Source organism: Periophthalmus magnuspinnatus, chromosome 6 (assembly GCF_009829125.3).
Source record: "Periophthalmus magnuspinnatus isolate fPerMag1 chromosome 6, fPerMag1.2.pri, whole genome shotgun sequence".
NCBI classification, from domain to species: domain Eukaryota; kingdom Metazoa; phylum Chordata; class Actinopteri; order Gobiiformes; family Gobiidae; genus Periophthalmus; species Periophthalmus magnuspinnatus.
Window position 1 is genome coordinate 4,981,384 of NC_047131.1, and position 14,655 is coordinate 4,996,038.

Sequence of the window (14,655 nt, forward strand, 5' to 3'; positions counted from 1 at the left end):
CCATGAGACTTTGAGCGGAGCTCACGAGACTGTGCGAGATCTAAGATGGCGGCGCCCTGCTGCTAGAGACACAAAAACAAAACAAAAGTTATTTTCTACTGGAACTTTATTTTTTCTTTTTCTCTCCCTCTTTCCATCCGAACTCGTGCAATATACCCACAACCCTGGAATCGCTTGAGGAATATATCGACGACTGTTTCACCCGACTGTGCATCAATATGAACCAGGATTTAACCAACTCCGTCAACAACTCCACTCCCAGTAATGAAAAAAAGAGACTGCGTATGGCTTCAACACCAGACTCAGGTACTACCCACACAAACAACCCATCCGACCCCTCATGCTGCGCAGACATCGCCGACATCGCCGTCATTCTCAGCTCAATTGACACCAAACTCACCGCAATGGACAATAGAATAGCACTCATCGAACTTTTGCACCAAGAATTCTCCGCACTCCGACACAGCCTGGAATTCAGTCAGGAACAGATACAAACACTCACCGAAGAAAATAAATCATTGAAAAAATCAGTCAGCACACTCACTACACAGGTTACAACAATAACAACAGAAAATAAAGCAATGAAAGAAACCATACTGGACTTACAGTCACGCAGCATGAGGGACAACCTGGTATTCACCGGCATCCCGGAGCAACCCACAGAAGACGCAGAGAAACTAGTCAAAGATTTCATCACAACACAACTCAAACTCCCAGCTGCTACAGTAAACGCCATCACATTTCATCGCGTGCACCGCATGGGACCAAAAAACACCACACCGGACAATAAACGACCCCGGCCAATCGTGGCCAAATTCGAGCATTACAAACAAAAACAACACGTACAGAATCAAGGAAGACAACTGAAAGGAACGAATTATGGACTGAATGAACAATACCCAAAAGAAATAATGCAGCGCCGCCAAAAACTTTATCCGATTCGCAAGGACATGATTCAACAAGGAAAGAAAGCAATCATTGTTTCGGACAAACTTTACATAAATGGACAGCTATACCGGAATACAGAAATAACCCCTTGGCTTTACTAAACTTTCCAATACTGTAACCTCTCCATAACTCAACAACACACAGAACCTACAGACACACATGCATACATCCCTTCTTCCCCCCACGCATACACAGACACGCGCACACGCACGCAGACACAGACATACGGACATACACACGCACGCACGCACGCATGCACACGCGCACTCTCTCCCTCTTTCTCTTGCTCGCTCTCTCATATACAAAACTGATTCATATAACCCAGGTCTCAACTAACTACTTTAGACATATAGAACTGCACTAGTCTCCTCACTCCCAGTTAATAACTCTATCCAATGGCTCTGGACTATGACTCTCCCTTTTATCTTTATTCATTCTCTTTCTCTCTCCTACACTCGCACTCACTTGCAGACATACATATACTGCCATGCCTCTTCTTTCTTTTTCTCAACCCCCTATCCAATTTTGTTTATTTTATATCTACTTCTTATTTTCAAGTTTCAACATTTTTTTCCTGTTATCAGTTCATTCAAATGATGCATTTACTGTATGCTCTGTCTTGGTTTTGCACACCTAACACAAACACATGTGCATACAGACACCAAACACATTAACATTTGTCACTTGGAATGTGCGTGGCATTCGCACACAGGCGAAAAAGAAAAAAATCTTCAGCGAACTTCATAAACTAAAACCAGACATATGCCTTCTACAAGAAACTCACTTATCAAATTCAGATCTTGATCTACTACAATTTAAAGAATTTAACAGTATATATTCATCTACATACAACAGCAGACAACGAGGAGTATCAATCTTAATACACAACAAACTTATATTCAACCATCTCTCGACAATAACTGACCCTGAGGGACGGTATGTCATCATCAATGGCACCATGTCCAACAATAAATTTACAATAGTTAATATATACGGACCTAACACCGACGACCCCTCATTTTTTCACTGTATATTCTCAAAATTAAACGAAGCTTCAAATATAATCATCGCTGGAGACTTCAACACAGTACTGGATTCAAACCTTGACCGCTCACACATCGCAGGACATAATAGACACTGGCATTCCACAGACACAATAAAACAATACATGACAGACTTTGGACTTGGCGATAGTTGGAGATTGTCACACCCACACAAAAAACAATACACACACTCTTCTGCGGTACATCATTCTTCCTCAAGAATTGACTATATCCTCATAAGCAATATTCTCTTGTCTAATATAAAAGAAACCACAATTCATCCTATCTCAATTAGTGACCATGCACCAGTCAGTCTAACACTACAATTTCATTACTACACCAAACCTTCCTTGAGATGGCGCTTCAATCTTTCACTACTCAAAGACTCAGTATTCAATATGATGGTAGAGAGGGAGTGGGCATCCTTCATGGAACTGAATGACTCCCCGGAGACCACTGCAATAACACTCTGGGAAACCGGTAAAGCATATTTAAGAGGGAAAATTATTTCATATTCAACCTACAAAAAGAAAAAACAAATAGAATTAGAACAACAATTACATCAAAAGATAATAACATTGACAGAAAACGGAAATATGCCTGAATTGAGAAACACACAACTACAACTAGACAAAATTTTACAGGAAAAAAACAACTTTATTATGCAACAACTCCAATATGAACTTATTGAAAAACATAATATATCTGGTAAATATCTTGCAAACTTACTTCAAAGAAAAAAAGACAAATCAATAATTCCATCAATACAGACCTTTGAAAATCAAATCACTCATGATCCACAAGAAATTAATAACACATTCCGTATGTTCTACAAGAACTTATATTCATCAGAAAAAGAATCCAATCCAACAGCAATTAAATCATTTTTCCAAAACATAAACCTACCACAATTACCCTCCGATATGGCTGAATTCTTAGATGCACCATTATCACTGCAAGATCTCCATAAAGCCCTCCTTCAGATGCCCAACAACAAAGCCCCCGGTCCCGACGGATACCCCCCTGAATTTTATAAGCACTTTTGGAATTTACTATCACCACTTTTCAACCGGACAGTGACTGAAATAAAAAATACATCTCAAATCCCTCTTCATATGAATACAGCAGCCATAACAATATTACTTAAACCAGACAAAGACCCAACCCAACCCACCAGCTATAGACCTCTTTCATTACTTAATACAGATTTAAAAATCATTACAAAAGCACTTGCCCTCCGGCTAGAAAAAGTTACACCACTATTAATTCACCCCGACCAAACAGGATTTATCAAAAATAGAAACTCTTCAGACAACCTTCGTAGATTATTCAACCTCATCAATATCGCTCAACAATCAAATATCAGGACAATCATAACCTCATTAGATGCAGAAAAAGCTTTTGATAAGGTAAACTGGACATTTCTTTTCCACACACTCCATCAATTTGGCTTCGGGGAGTCATTTATCCACTGGATTAAGACACTCTATACCTCACCTAGAGCCACAGTCACAACTAATGGTATCACCTCACCTTCGTTCACACTGCACAGGGGCACTAGACAAGGATGCCCGCTCTCTCCCTCGCTGTTCGCCTTATTCATTGAACCGCTTGCAGTAGCAATACACCAAAATAACAGCATACAAGGAATATACGTCTCGGACACACATCATAAAATCAGCCTATATGCAGATGATATTCTACTGTACCTACAAAAACCACAGCAATCATTACACGAAACTTTCAAAATTATAAATACATTCTCATCCATATCAGACTACACTATCAACTGGAACAAATCAACAATACTCCCTCTCTCAGATGAAGGAGGAAGTTCTGCAGCTCAGGATTCATTCCCTGGTATGCACACAGGTAACATTAAGTATTTAGGCATTAACATTTCCCCCAGGCTGTCAGAGTTGTTCTCACTTAATCATAACCCTCTGCTTAAAACAATAGAAAACGACCTTGAACGATGGACAAACTTACCACTTTCACTAATAGGACGAATAGCATCAGTAAAAATGAAAATCCTCCCCAAACTGAATTACCTATTTGCAAACATCCCAGCTACACCTCCGGACAAATGGTTTCAGACACTAGACTCATTAATGATACACTTTTATTGGAAGAACAAAAAAGCAAAAATCAAACTCTCAACATTACAAAAAAACAAAGCACAAGGCGGCCTCGAAGCACCAAATTTCATCCACTATCACTTGGCAAATCAACTACAATATCTAGTTAAGTGGACAGGACAAACATATAATAATAACACATGGATTTCTTTGGAACAGTCATATTTAAAAAATCTTTCTTTGGCAGACATACCCTCAATGAATACTACTCTCAAAAAACATAACTGCTTCAAGAACACAGTCATTTCAACAACTCTGACAGCCTGGTGGAAAGCCTTAAAATTAACTAATTCTTCCACGGCACCTTGTAAATACACCCCCATCTGGCACAACCCTGACTTTCACATGAATAGTACCCCACTTCACTATCGCACATGGGAACAAAAAGGCATCACTCACCTTCACCACTTATTCCACAACAATAAATTCATAACATTTAGACAACTTATGGAACAGTTCGAAATCAACAACAATAATCGCTTTCAATACTTACAAATCAAATCCATTATCCAAAGCAAGATTAATATAACTAATAATACCCTGGATCCCCCTCAACTATTAGAAAACATAAAGAATATCAAGAAACCAAAGAAACTCATTTCCAAACTATACAAACTTATCCATTCAGACAATATAATACATGCACCACAACTCAAATGGAACACAGATATAGATACACCACCTACATACGAACTCTGGACAGAAATTTGCAAAAATACATTCTCAATGACATCCAACACTAATCTACAACTTATCCAATACAAAGTTATCCACAGGACACACATCACCCAATACAAGAAATTCAAAATGGGACTAACAGACACAGACACCTGTTCACAATGCACCATGGGAGTCACAGACACTTATTTACATGCACTCTGGGAATGTTCACCAGTTCAGGGTTTTTGGAACACAGTTACACACAAACTCACAGACATCCTGAGCTGCAGAATTCCTCCCTCCCCATCCCTATGTTTACTTGGCATTATTACAACTTTCACCATACCACCTAAATATAAAAACAGTTTGTTGACATCTCTAACTATCGCCAAGAAAATAATTCTACAAAACTGGAAATCAAAACAGTCAATAAACATCAAACACTGGTCTAACTCACTCATCCATCACATTTCAACCTCTCAAATGACAGCATACTTTGAGGATGACATACCGTCTTTCATGGAAACCTGGACACCATTCATAAACCACTTCAATATTGTTTTCAATCAGTCATCAATATCAACAACATAAACTCCACCAATAGACTATTACAACACCATTAACATAGTAATTATGAGAATGCCACGCACACTCCTATACACCCCCCCATTCCTACAAAGACACACACACACATACACACACACACACGACATTATGTAAACTTTATTACAATAATTGCAATCATACCACCACTATTGCTGTATATCACTATTATTGTTGTGTTATTGTTTTCATTGTATGTACACGTTTCTATTGTTGCTGTCACTACTATTATTGTCATTATTATTGCCTTATTCATTAACTAATTTATTTATTGAATTAATTTGTGGTTCTGATGGAGATAAATAAATGGATGAATATAAACACACATATTAAATATTAAAATAAAGAACATGAATTATTAAATAATAATTTAAATATACACACATATATATAATATATATATATATATATATATATATATACACACAATAATAACAATTATTAATCATAATAAATTAATTATTAATCAATAATAATAATAATTGACAACAAATACATAAAAAGATTAGGGTTAGCAAGGAATGGGCGCGTTGCTAGGGGGTACTGCCCCTTGAGTGCGGGCTCACCAAAACCTTGCCTCTTTTAATGCATTGTACAGGACACGCATGCACACACATTTTACATTTAAATCTAAATAACCAATACCACCATTAGGACCACAAAACTAACATAGAGCAATATTGACCAACACTGAGTATGACAGCAATAATAAAACCTGTTATCGTTATCTTTACTTTTATTATTAATATTATTAGTATTACTTCTTTATCTCCGCACACACACTCATACACCCCCACCCCCCCCACACACACACACACACACACGCATACTTACAAAGAAAACCAACCAAGACAGAATAATGCAGGTACCGTACTGTACTCCCCCCCCCCTAACACTTTTACACATCAACACAACTTTCTCTGTAAATAGTAAGCTGTAAATATTGTATGTGTTTCTATGTCACTGGGTGTTCTTCAAAAAAAAAAAAAAAAAAAAAAAAACTATGGAACAGCGCCCTCTGCCTGTCAGATCCTCTCAGTCTTTAACACAGTTTAAGGCTGGACTAAAAACTCACCTCTTCTCCCCGGCATTTAACACTAGACCCGCCTCTTCTCCCTGGTATTTAACACTAGACCCGCCTCTTCTCCCTGGTATTTAACACTAGACCCGCCTCTTCTCCCTGGTATTTAACACTAGACCCGCCTGTTCTGCCTGACATTTAACACTTATAAGAGGATTTGTTGGTGTTTTATTATACTTTTCCTATGATCATGTTACTTGTATATTTGTCTTTTGTTTACTTTTGTGTCAGCTGAAACGGTTTTAAATGTTCTATATAAATACACATGGATTGATTTGTTATTGACCCAGTGATTTCACAGGGACACGAGGGTATTCATGACTTTGCACATCTTGTTTTTGGTGACATTTTGAGGACTTTCACGGGTTTCTATGGCAACCGTGCACATTTTTAATCACTCTGAAACACATGGATTTTTTTTTTTTTTTCAACATAAAAATCTGCATATGTTGAACCTGATTTGTCTCCATAGAGATAGAGGTAGATCTGCCCCACTGTGGAACATCTGTGGAAGGTTTTACAGAGGTCACCTTTAACAATTTGCACTACCACAGACCATTTGAAACCAAGCAAGATGAAAGATGCTGGGTGGTTAACGCATAACCAGAAAGGAAATAACGAGATTAAAATTTTAATGACACATTTATGCTAAATTATAAAATGACTATTACAATAATGTAGCTATTTATCATTAGACTCCAATTAGACCAGATTAGTCTGACCACTACGTCCTTGTTTGGGGTTAACGAGTAATACACGTTGGGAAATGACCTATATCCTCCCAATGGCTCCAATTATTTTAAAGGACATAACTTAACGAGAGACGGTAATGAGGAATCTATATAGTTCTCAAAGTATTGTGCAGGTATTATTGAGACGGGGTTAAATCCATAAAATACACATATAAAATCATGCAAGACTAAATGTATATTTTGTTGAACTAGAATAATTGTCTGTGTTCAAATGCACACCAAAAGTCTCATTATTATTTCATTTGTGGAGTAATCAGATTATGGAAATGTCATGTAAACAGTTCTATCTGAGTAAATGGATTTGTTTCTGTGCAGGTTTTAACAAGGAAAATGATGCAAATAACGAGTAAAATATGTGGCAAAAACAGAAATGAGCGTGATTAAAACAACTTTCATTTAAAAGCACACATATTATTTGCATTGTTGTTGGACTTTAAACATGCTCTCTTACGTTTACATTGACATCACATGTTTTAAAAATATCGAACTGCATTATTTTCCATCCTGGGAGCTCTTTGTGGAATAACTTTTCTGTTTCTTAGGGCTGGAAACTGGTTAATTAATAGGAGGAAATGGTTGATACGGCATAAAAATACAGCTCCAAATACAACAGTTACTTTAAAAATCCATCAATAAACTGACATGTCACCCGGTCATCATGAGGATCACATTTCTCTTGTGCTGTAACACACACTAAAAATCACATCTAATTATTGGGTTATTTGGGTTTTTTCTGGCAATGTAAATTCATTGACAAGATTTTATTGGACTGCAGAATGAATCACTGTCAATGAGGTGGTTTGTGGTTTGAATGTCATTTAAATAAATTAAAAAAAAAATCTCCATAAATCAGATCATAATCATATTTTTGTGCATATGAACATAGACACTGGCTCTGAGAGGACTATGATGATATAATCCATGTGGAATATTTCAGGCGTTAACATCTCATGGTGGCAAGCAGGTTTCAGAAAAGTGACATTATGCAGCTTTAATTTAAAGGATTATTATTTGCATTGTTGGTGGCATTTAAACATGCTCTTAAGTAGCTTTACATCTCATGTTTTAGAACTTAAAATAATCACCATATATCAAACCACACATTATTTTCCATCTTGGGTGCTGCTCATACTAGAATGGGGTTAAGGGCTCCATCTACTGGCACCACAGGGATTTACCAAATATCATTTTAGCTAAGTTTTTGTAGTTGTAGCATGATTTGATGGCACAATTGCTTTGAACAAGTCTGAGAATGTTTTACGGACTTAAGAACAGCACAGGGACTTTACCTATGACGCAACAATCCTGCGAAAATTACAACTGCATATTATCAGACTGTTTTTGTTTTTTGTTTTTTCTTCTTTTTACAGAAGATTACTGAAGCCAGCATGAATACAACCCGAGATATGCAGTTTTTTTGTTTGCTTGCTTATTGTATTTTTATTTATTTTTTTAATGAGGGAAGAGTGTTATAACGTGGTTAAAATATTTTAAAAAGTTAATTTTGCATAATGTGTAAAATACAACAACCCCAACACTTTGCATTACTCCCTTATTTCATAAATACTATTCCAGCTTTAGTACCAGGAGTTTTACTGCTGTGGAACTCTTCTAATTACCACAGTGCAGTGGTGCAGTGGTGCCACATGGGAGATTTCCCGGTCGTCCACAGCCTCTGTGGTCTATGTGGACCTGTGTGACACCAGAGCAGTGCACCCCTCTTCCATCTCTCCCATTTGGCACAAACCAGCTCTTAAGGTTTGATGTTTGAAATGACAGTGCACTAACTCAAATGAATGAATCTAGTGAATTTAGACCAGTGGATTCACTCTGCCACTGTATCCAACAGATCAGTGTGTGGAGGAAAAACAACTTTCTCCAGATAAAATCAGACAAGACTGAAGTCATCATCTTTGGCCACAGAAACATAGAGAAAGTGTCAGCAGCTACCTCCAGTCTCTCTCTCTAAAACCTTCAAATCAGGCTAGAAATCTAGAGGTAATAATGGACTCAGATTTGAACTTTAACAGCCACATCAAATCAGTAACATCTGCAGCTTTTTACCACCTAAAAAACATTGTAAAAATCAAAGTTATGCATGTGAACAAGTCTCTCCAGGGACCAGCACCAAAGAACATCTCCCACATGTTAGAGCCACATGAACCATCTCACACTCTGAGGACTTCAGGGACCGGCCTCCTGCTGGTGCCCAGAGTCAGGACTAAACATGATGAATCAGTGTTTCAGTTTTATGCAGCTAAAACCTGGAACAGTCTCATGAAGATGTGAGACAGGCCTCTACTTTGACAATGTTTAAATCCAGGCTCAAAACAGTTCTTTTTATCTGGGCATACGACTGAAAAGTTTTTATTCTGGACTTTTCTCTTTTAATGTTCATTTTATGATGATTATTTATGTTTGATTTGTTGTATTGTGATTTTAATCTTTTTTTTATTCAGTAAAACACTTTGAATTACTTTGTATATGAACTGTGCTATAGTCTTGCCTAGAATAGTATCAGCCAACAGTTTGAGGCAGAGCTTTGAGCATTGGCCACGGTGAGATCTCACCAACTTAATGAAATAAGCCCAATATTATTAGCAAAAATAATAACTAAAATGCAGCAGAATACAAGAAATTATGTGACTTTTTGCAAAATTCTCCTGAGGCGAGAAACCCCACAGTTCTCCCAACACATTTGGATAATGTTTGTGTAGGCTATTTGTTATTTTGTTTTTTTTAAAAACAGCCATGCTCACAAAGAAGGCTGGTGGATTGGTGTTGAACCTCTGTATTGCAGATGCTCCTGGTAAACTTCAGTCCCAGTCCACCCGTGCTGCAGTGCTCTTCACATTGTGTCTAATTAAGCCCTGTTTGTATATGTGGATTACTAAATGAAGTCTGGGAATGCATACACATGTTTACTCTGAAATACCCTCCACCTCTCTCCATTCTCTGTGGAATAACTTTTCTGTCTCTTAGGGCTAGAAACTTTAGTTAGTTCACTGGGGAAAATATTTCATAGAGCATAAAAAACAGCTTACAAAATGGTTTCAACAGCAATTTACAAGTATTGCCCAAACAAGCCTGAAAGCTCAACTGCAACGCTTTGTTAAGCAGTTCGCAATCTGAGTAAACGGGTAAACAATCTGAAGACATTCTCGTGTGATTATAAGTTATAACAAAAATGTGTTGGTGGGTTTGGAGTCTGATTGTATGAGCTTCATTTCAAATGTGGAGGATTATTGAATTATCTTTCTTCAGATGAGCACAAAGTGTAGATGATGGAGGAGGTGCTTTTAAAACAGTTAAATAAATAAATAAATATATTGCTCTAATTTGTATGTTTTTTCCAAATTATTATCTGGTCTGGGAGGGATAATGCTTGTGTATTGCCTTTGTTAATATTACGGTTGACAGGTTAGTTGTGGAAATACGTCTACATATGTCCCATCTGCTGCTTGTCTCCAAGAGTAAGTGCAATTTAAAATGGTTTGTAAAGTTTTATAAATGTTAACTATGTTTTAGTGAAGTCATTGGTCTAACCTGATATAAGCACTTTAATATTAACTCTAGGAAACACAAATATTTTTTTCTTATATCCTCAAACCAGTGTTTCTGGTGCAGGGGAACTGGGAGGATTCAGATCTTGAGCCATGGCCTATTTGAGGGATTAACCTACTTGTCTTGCTCCCATTTTTTTCACCCACCCACTTCTTTATAAAAAAAATAAATAAATAAAAATAAATCCTACTCAGTAATGTTCTACTGTCTGTCAGTCTGTTAAGTGGGACAAACAAACTACTAAAGACAGTCGTAACAAAATCTTAGTTTATCTGATAATTATGGTTTCACATTTTACTTTCAGGTTGGACGGCAGCAGATGTGACATAATTGAAAATGTAATTTCATAATTGTTACTTAGCAAACATTCTGTAAAGAAAAGCCAAAGCTGATTTCATTTTCACAATTTTTGGCAACACCTTTATTTTATGAAATGAATGTTGATGAATGAGATACTATCCCACCAAATGAGTAGCTCCGCCATGAGAACTTTACATTTATAAGGACTTGTGTTTAATGAACTATAATGGAGGTATTTTTATTGTCTCCTTATGTTTGTGCTTCTCTGAGGTGTTCTGTGTCCCACTGCAAACAGAAATGAACATAACTAACCTGCCAGATGCTGTTTCCTGCTCTGAAGAGGGACCTGCTCCTGACAGGACCTGCTCCTGACAGGTCCTGCTCCTGACAGGTCCTGCTCCTGACAGGTCCTGCTCCTGACAGGTCCTGCTCCTGACAGGTCCTGCTCCTGACAGGTCCTGCTCCTGACACGTCCTGCTCCTGACAGGTCCTGCTCCTGACAGGTCCTGCTCCTGACAGGTCCTGCTCCTGACACGTCCCGCCCCTGACAGGTCCTGCTCCTGACAGGTCCTGCTCCTGACAGGTCCTGCTCCTGACAGGTCCCGCTCCTGACAGGCACAGGACAATGAGTTGATTCCATCAGCTCAGTGGCTGTGGTTTTTCACCTCAGGAAGATTCTGGATGTCACCTGCATGAAAATAGAAAGTTAAAACCATACTTCGGAACATTCTGCATGAAGATAGACACATTTTAAGCCTCACTGTGAAATATCAAATAATAAACAGTAATAAAACATAATTTTCCCTAAAAAGTTATGTCCTGTGGCTGTAAAGTTGCAAAAAGGCACTCACCCTCCATCTCTGAGGTATCTCTGAATCTGACCTGACCAGTGGCAGGTGGACCGGTCCATGGCATCCTTCATGATTGGAGTGAGAGATTAGTTCTAGTTTATTTTAGCACACAGTGAGACAGACACACAGTGAGACAGACACACAGTGAGACAGACACACAGAGAGACAGACACACAGAGACGACACACTGAGCCTGCCGTCAGCTCGAGGACACAGTTCAAATGCACAGCCGCAGCACCACAGCAGCTCTGCTCTTTTCTTCTGTTTGAGGTGAAATTGTCACTTGAATTCATTTATTTCTTTATTAAAATAAGCTGTCACTATAATAACACTCTAGTTTGTAAAGCTTTGACTAAATTGAAAAGCAAGAATGCCATGCTCGTACCTCATAAGTCCCAGTGCAGGTATAAGTCTTGTTTCCACAGGTGGAATTGGGCTGTCATACTGATAAACTGACATATTTCCAGTGTTGTGACTCATATGTTGAGTCAATATGCTTCAGAAAAACAAAAACTATCCAGCTGTTTCCTGTTTATCGAAGCACAACACTCGTGCCAAGATCACAACTATTATATTTCCAGTGCATAACACTAACCCTGACACCAGCCAACCCCAATGTATTACATAAAGAGAGGTTAAATGTGATGTAATGGAGATGTGAAGTGCAGAAAAACATGAAGATAAACCAAAAGTAGGCTTGTCTTTATTCTAGCATTAGCATTAGCTTTAGCTACGTCTCACAGGGCCACAAACTTGTCACTACTAAAGTCTTTCTGACTTGCTGAGCAAAAGTATAATTCATGAACAATTTAGATTTTATCAGTGTCACACATAGCAGAGCCCTGCCCCTGGCCCGCAGCTGTGCCCGGAGCTGTGCCCGGAGCTGTGCCCGGAGCATGGAGACACAGCTCAGCAGGGGCCAGCCAACGTGGTCCCAAGTGAATCATGCCAATGAAAAAGATGCTATATTGTATGAGCAGCTCTTAGAGCCAAAATGAGACCAATGTGTGTTGTCTGCATCTACAGTGGGTATGGAAAGTATTCAGACCACCTTAAAGTTTTCACTCTTTGTTATATTGCAGAAATTTGCTTGTTCATTTTTTTTTTTACTTTCACTTAAGGTTCCTAAGAGCACAGTGGTCTCCATAATCCTTAAATATAAGACGTTTGGGACGATCAGAACCCTTCCAAGAGCCAAGAGTCCAGTCAAACTGAGCAATCGGGGTGAAGAGCCTTGGTGAGAGAGGTAAAGAAGAACCCAAAGATCACTGTGGCTGAGCTCCAGAGATGCCATCGGGAGATGGGAGAAAGTTCTAGAAAGTCATCACTGCAGCCCTGCACCAGTCAGGGTTTTATGGCAGAGTGGCCCAACAGAAGCCTCTCGTCAGTGCAAGACACATGAAAGCCCACATGAAGTTTGCTGAAAAAAAAACAAAAAAACACCTGAAGGACTCCAAGAGGGTGAGCAATAAGATTCTCTGGTCTGATGAGACCAAGATAGAACTTTTTGGCTTTAATTATAAGCAGTATGTGTGCTTATAATTGTCCTGGATGAAAACCTTCTCCAGAGTGCTCAAGACCTCAGACTGGGCCCAAGGTTCACCTTCCAACAAGACAATGACCCTAAGCACACAGCTAAAATAAAGGAGTGGCTTCAGGACAACTCCATGACTGTCCTTGAATGGCCCAGGGCCCTGACTTAAACCCAGTTGAGTATCTCTGGAGAGACCTGAAAATGGCTGTCCACCAACGTTCACCATCCAACCTGACAGAACTGAGAGGATCTGCAACGAGGAATGGCAGAGGATCCCCAAATCCAGGAGTGAAAAACTTGTTGCATCATTCCCAAAAAGACTCATGGATATTTCAGTGTTTCTTTTTTTAATAATTCTGCAAAAAAAAAATCAACAGTTTTGTGTTTCTCTGTCAATATGGGGCTCTGTGTACATTAATGAGGGAAAAAATGAACTTAAATGATTTTAGAAAATGGCTACAATATAACAAAGAGTGAAAAATTTAAGGGGGTCTGAATCTGAATACTTTCTGTACCCACTGTAATTATAAAGCATTTTATCGTCCACTAACCAGGAGGTAAGGCTGGTGCATTGTTAGCATGCTAGTTCTTGTCAGCATTACTGTGACTGCAAAACTTGGCCTCTGAAAAATGTGAAAAACACTTATGAACTCAGTGAATAATTAGGATACTCGGGACGCCCTGGCACAGTGAGGAATACGTTTGGACATCTGCAGCTTAGAACTAACTAATCCTGTTTTCAAACATTACCCAACAGCCCCCAGTGGAGCAGCTGTCTACAACAGGAGCTCTTGAGGCCAATAGCAGCCACTAAAATGACATTGCATCTACATAGAATTTAAATGTAAAGGTAAAATTGCATTAGGAATAATAAGTTTCAAATACCTGTTTGCATTAGAATATGGAACAACACAACAACAATCTGATGGCAGCAAAGAAAACTTTTTTAAACAATGACTGTGATTCACATTTGTTTTTTGTCAAATGTGTTCATTATCTGAAGAAGCCAAGTGTTTCCGCTGCACTACTCTGATTTTAGGACAGATTTTAATGATGAAATTGAGCCTGTTCTTGTTCTCACAAAAAAAAAAAAAAAAAAAAAAAAAAATCACAGGAGACCTTCAGTAAAAAATAATCACAGCGCAGAATAGAAGGACTAACAGAAAAGTAGTTCAGCTTCC

The 14,655-nt window shown here is 38.4% G+C and overlaps 1 pseudogene; it reads left to right on the forward strand.

The window, feature by feature from the left end:
- The first annotated feature begins 218 nt into the window (after positions 1-218).
- Positions 219-14,655, forward strand: part of LOC117372470 (piggyBac transposable element-derived protein 4-like) — a 31,817-nt pseudogene continuing 17,380 nt past the window's right edge.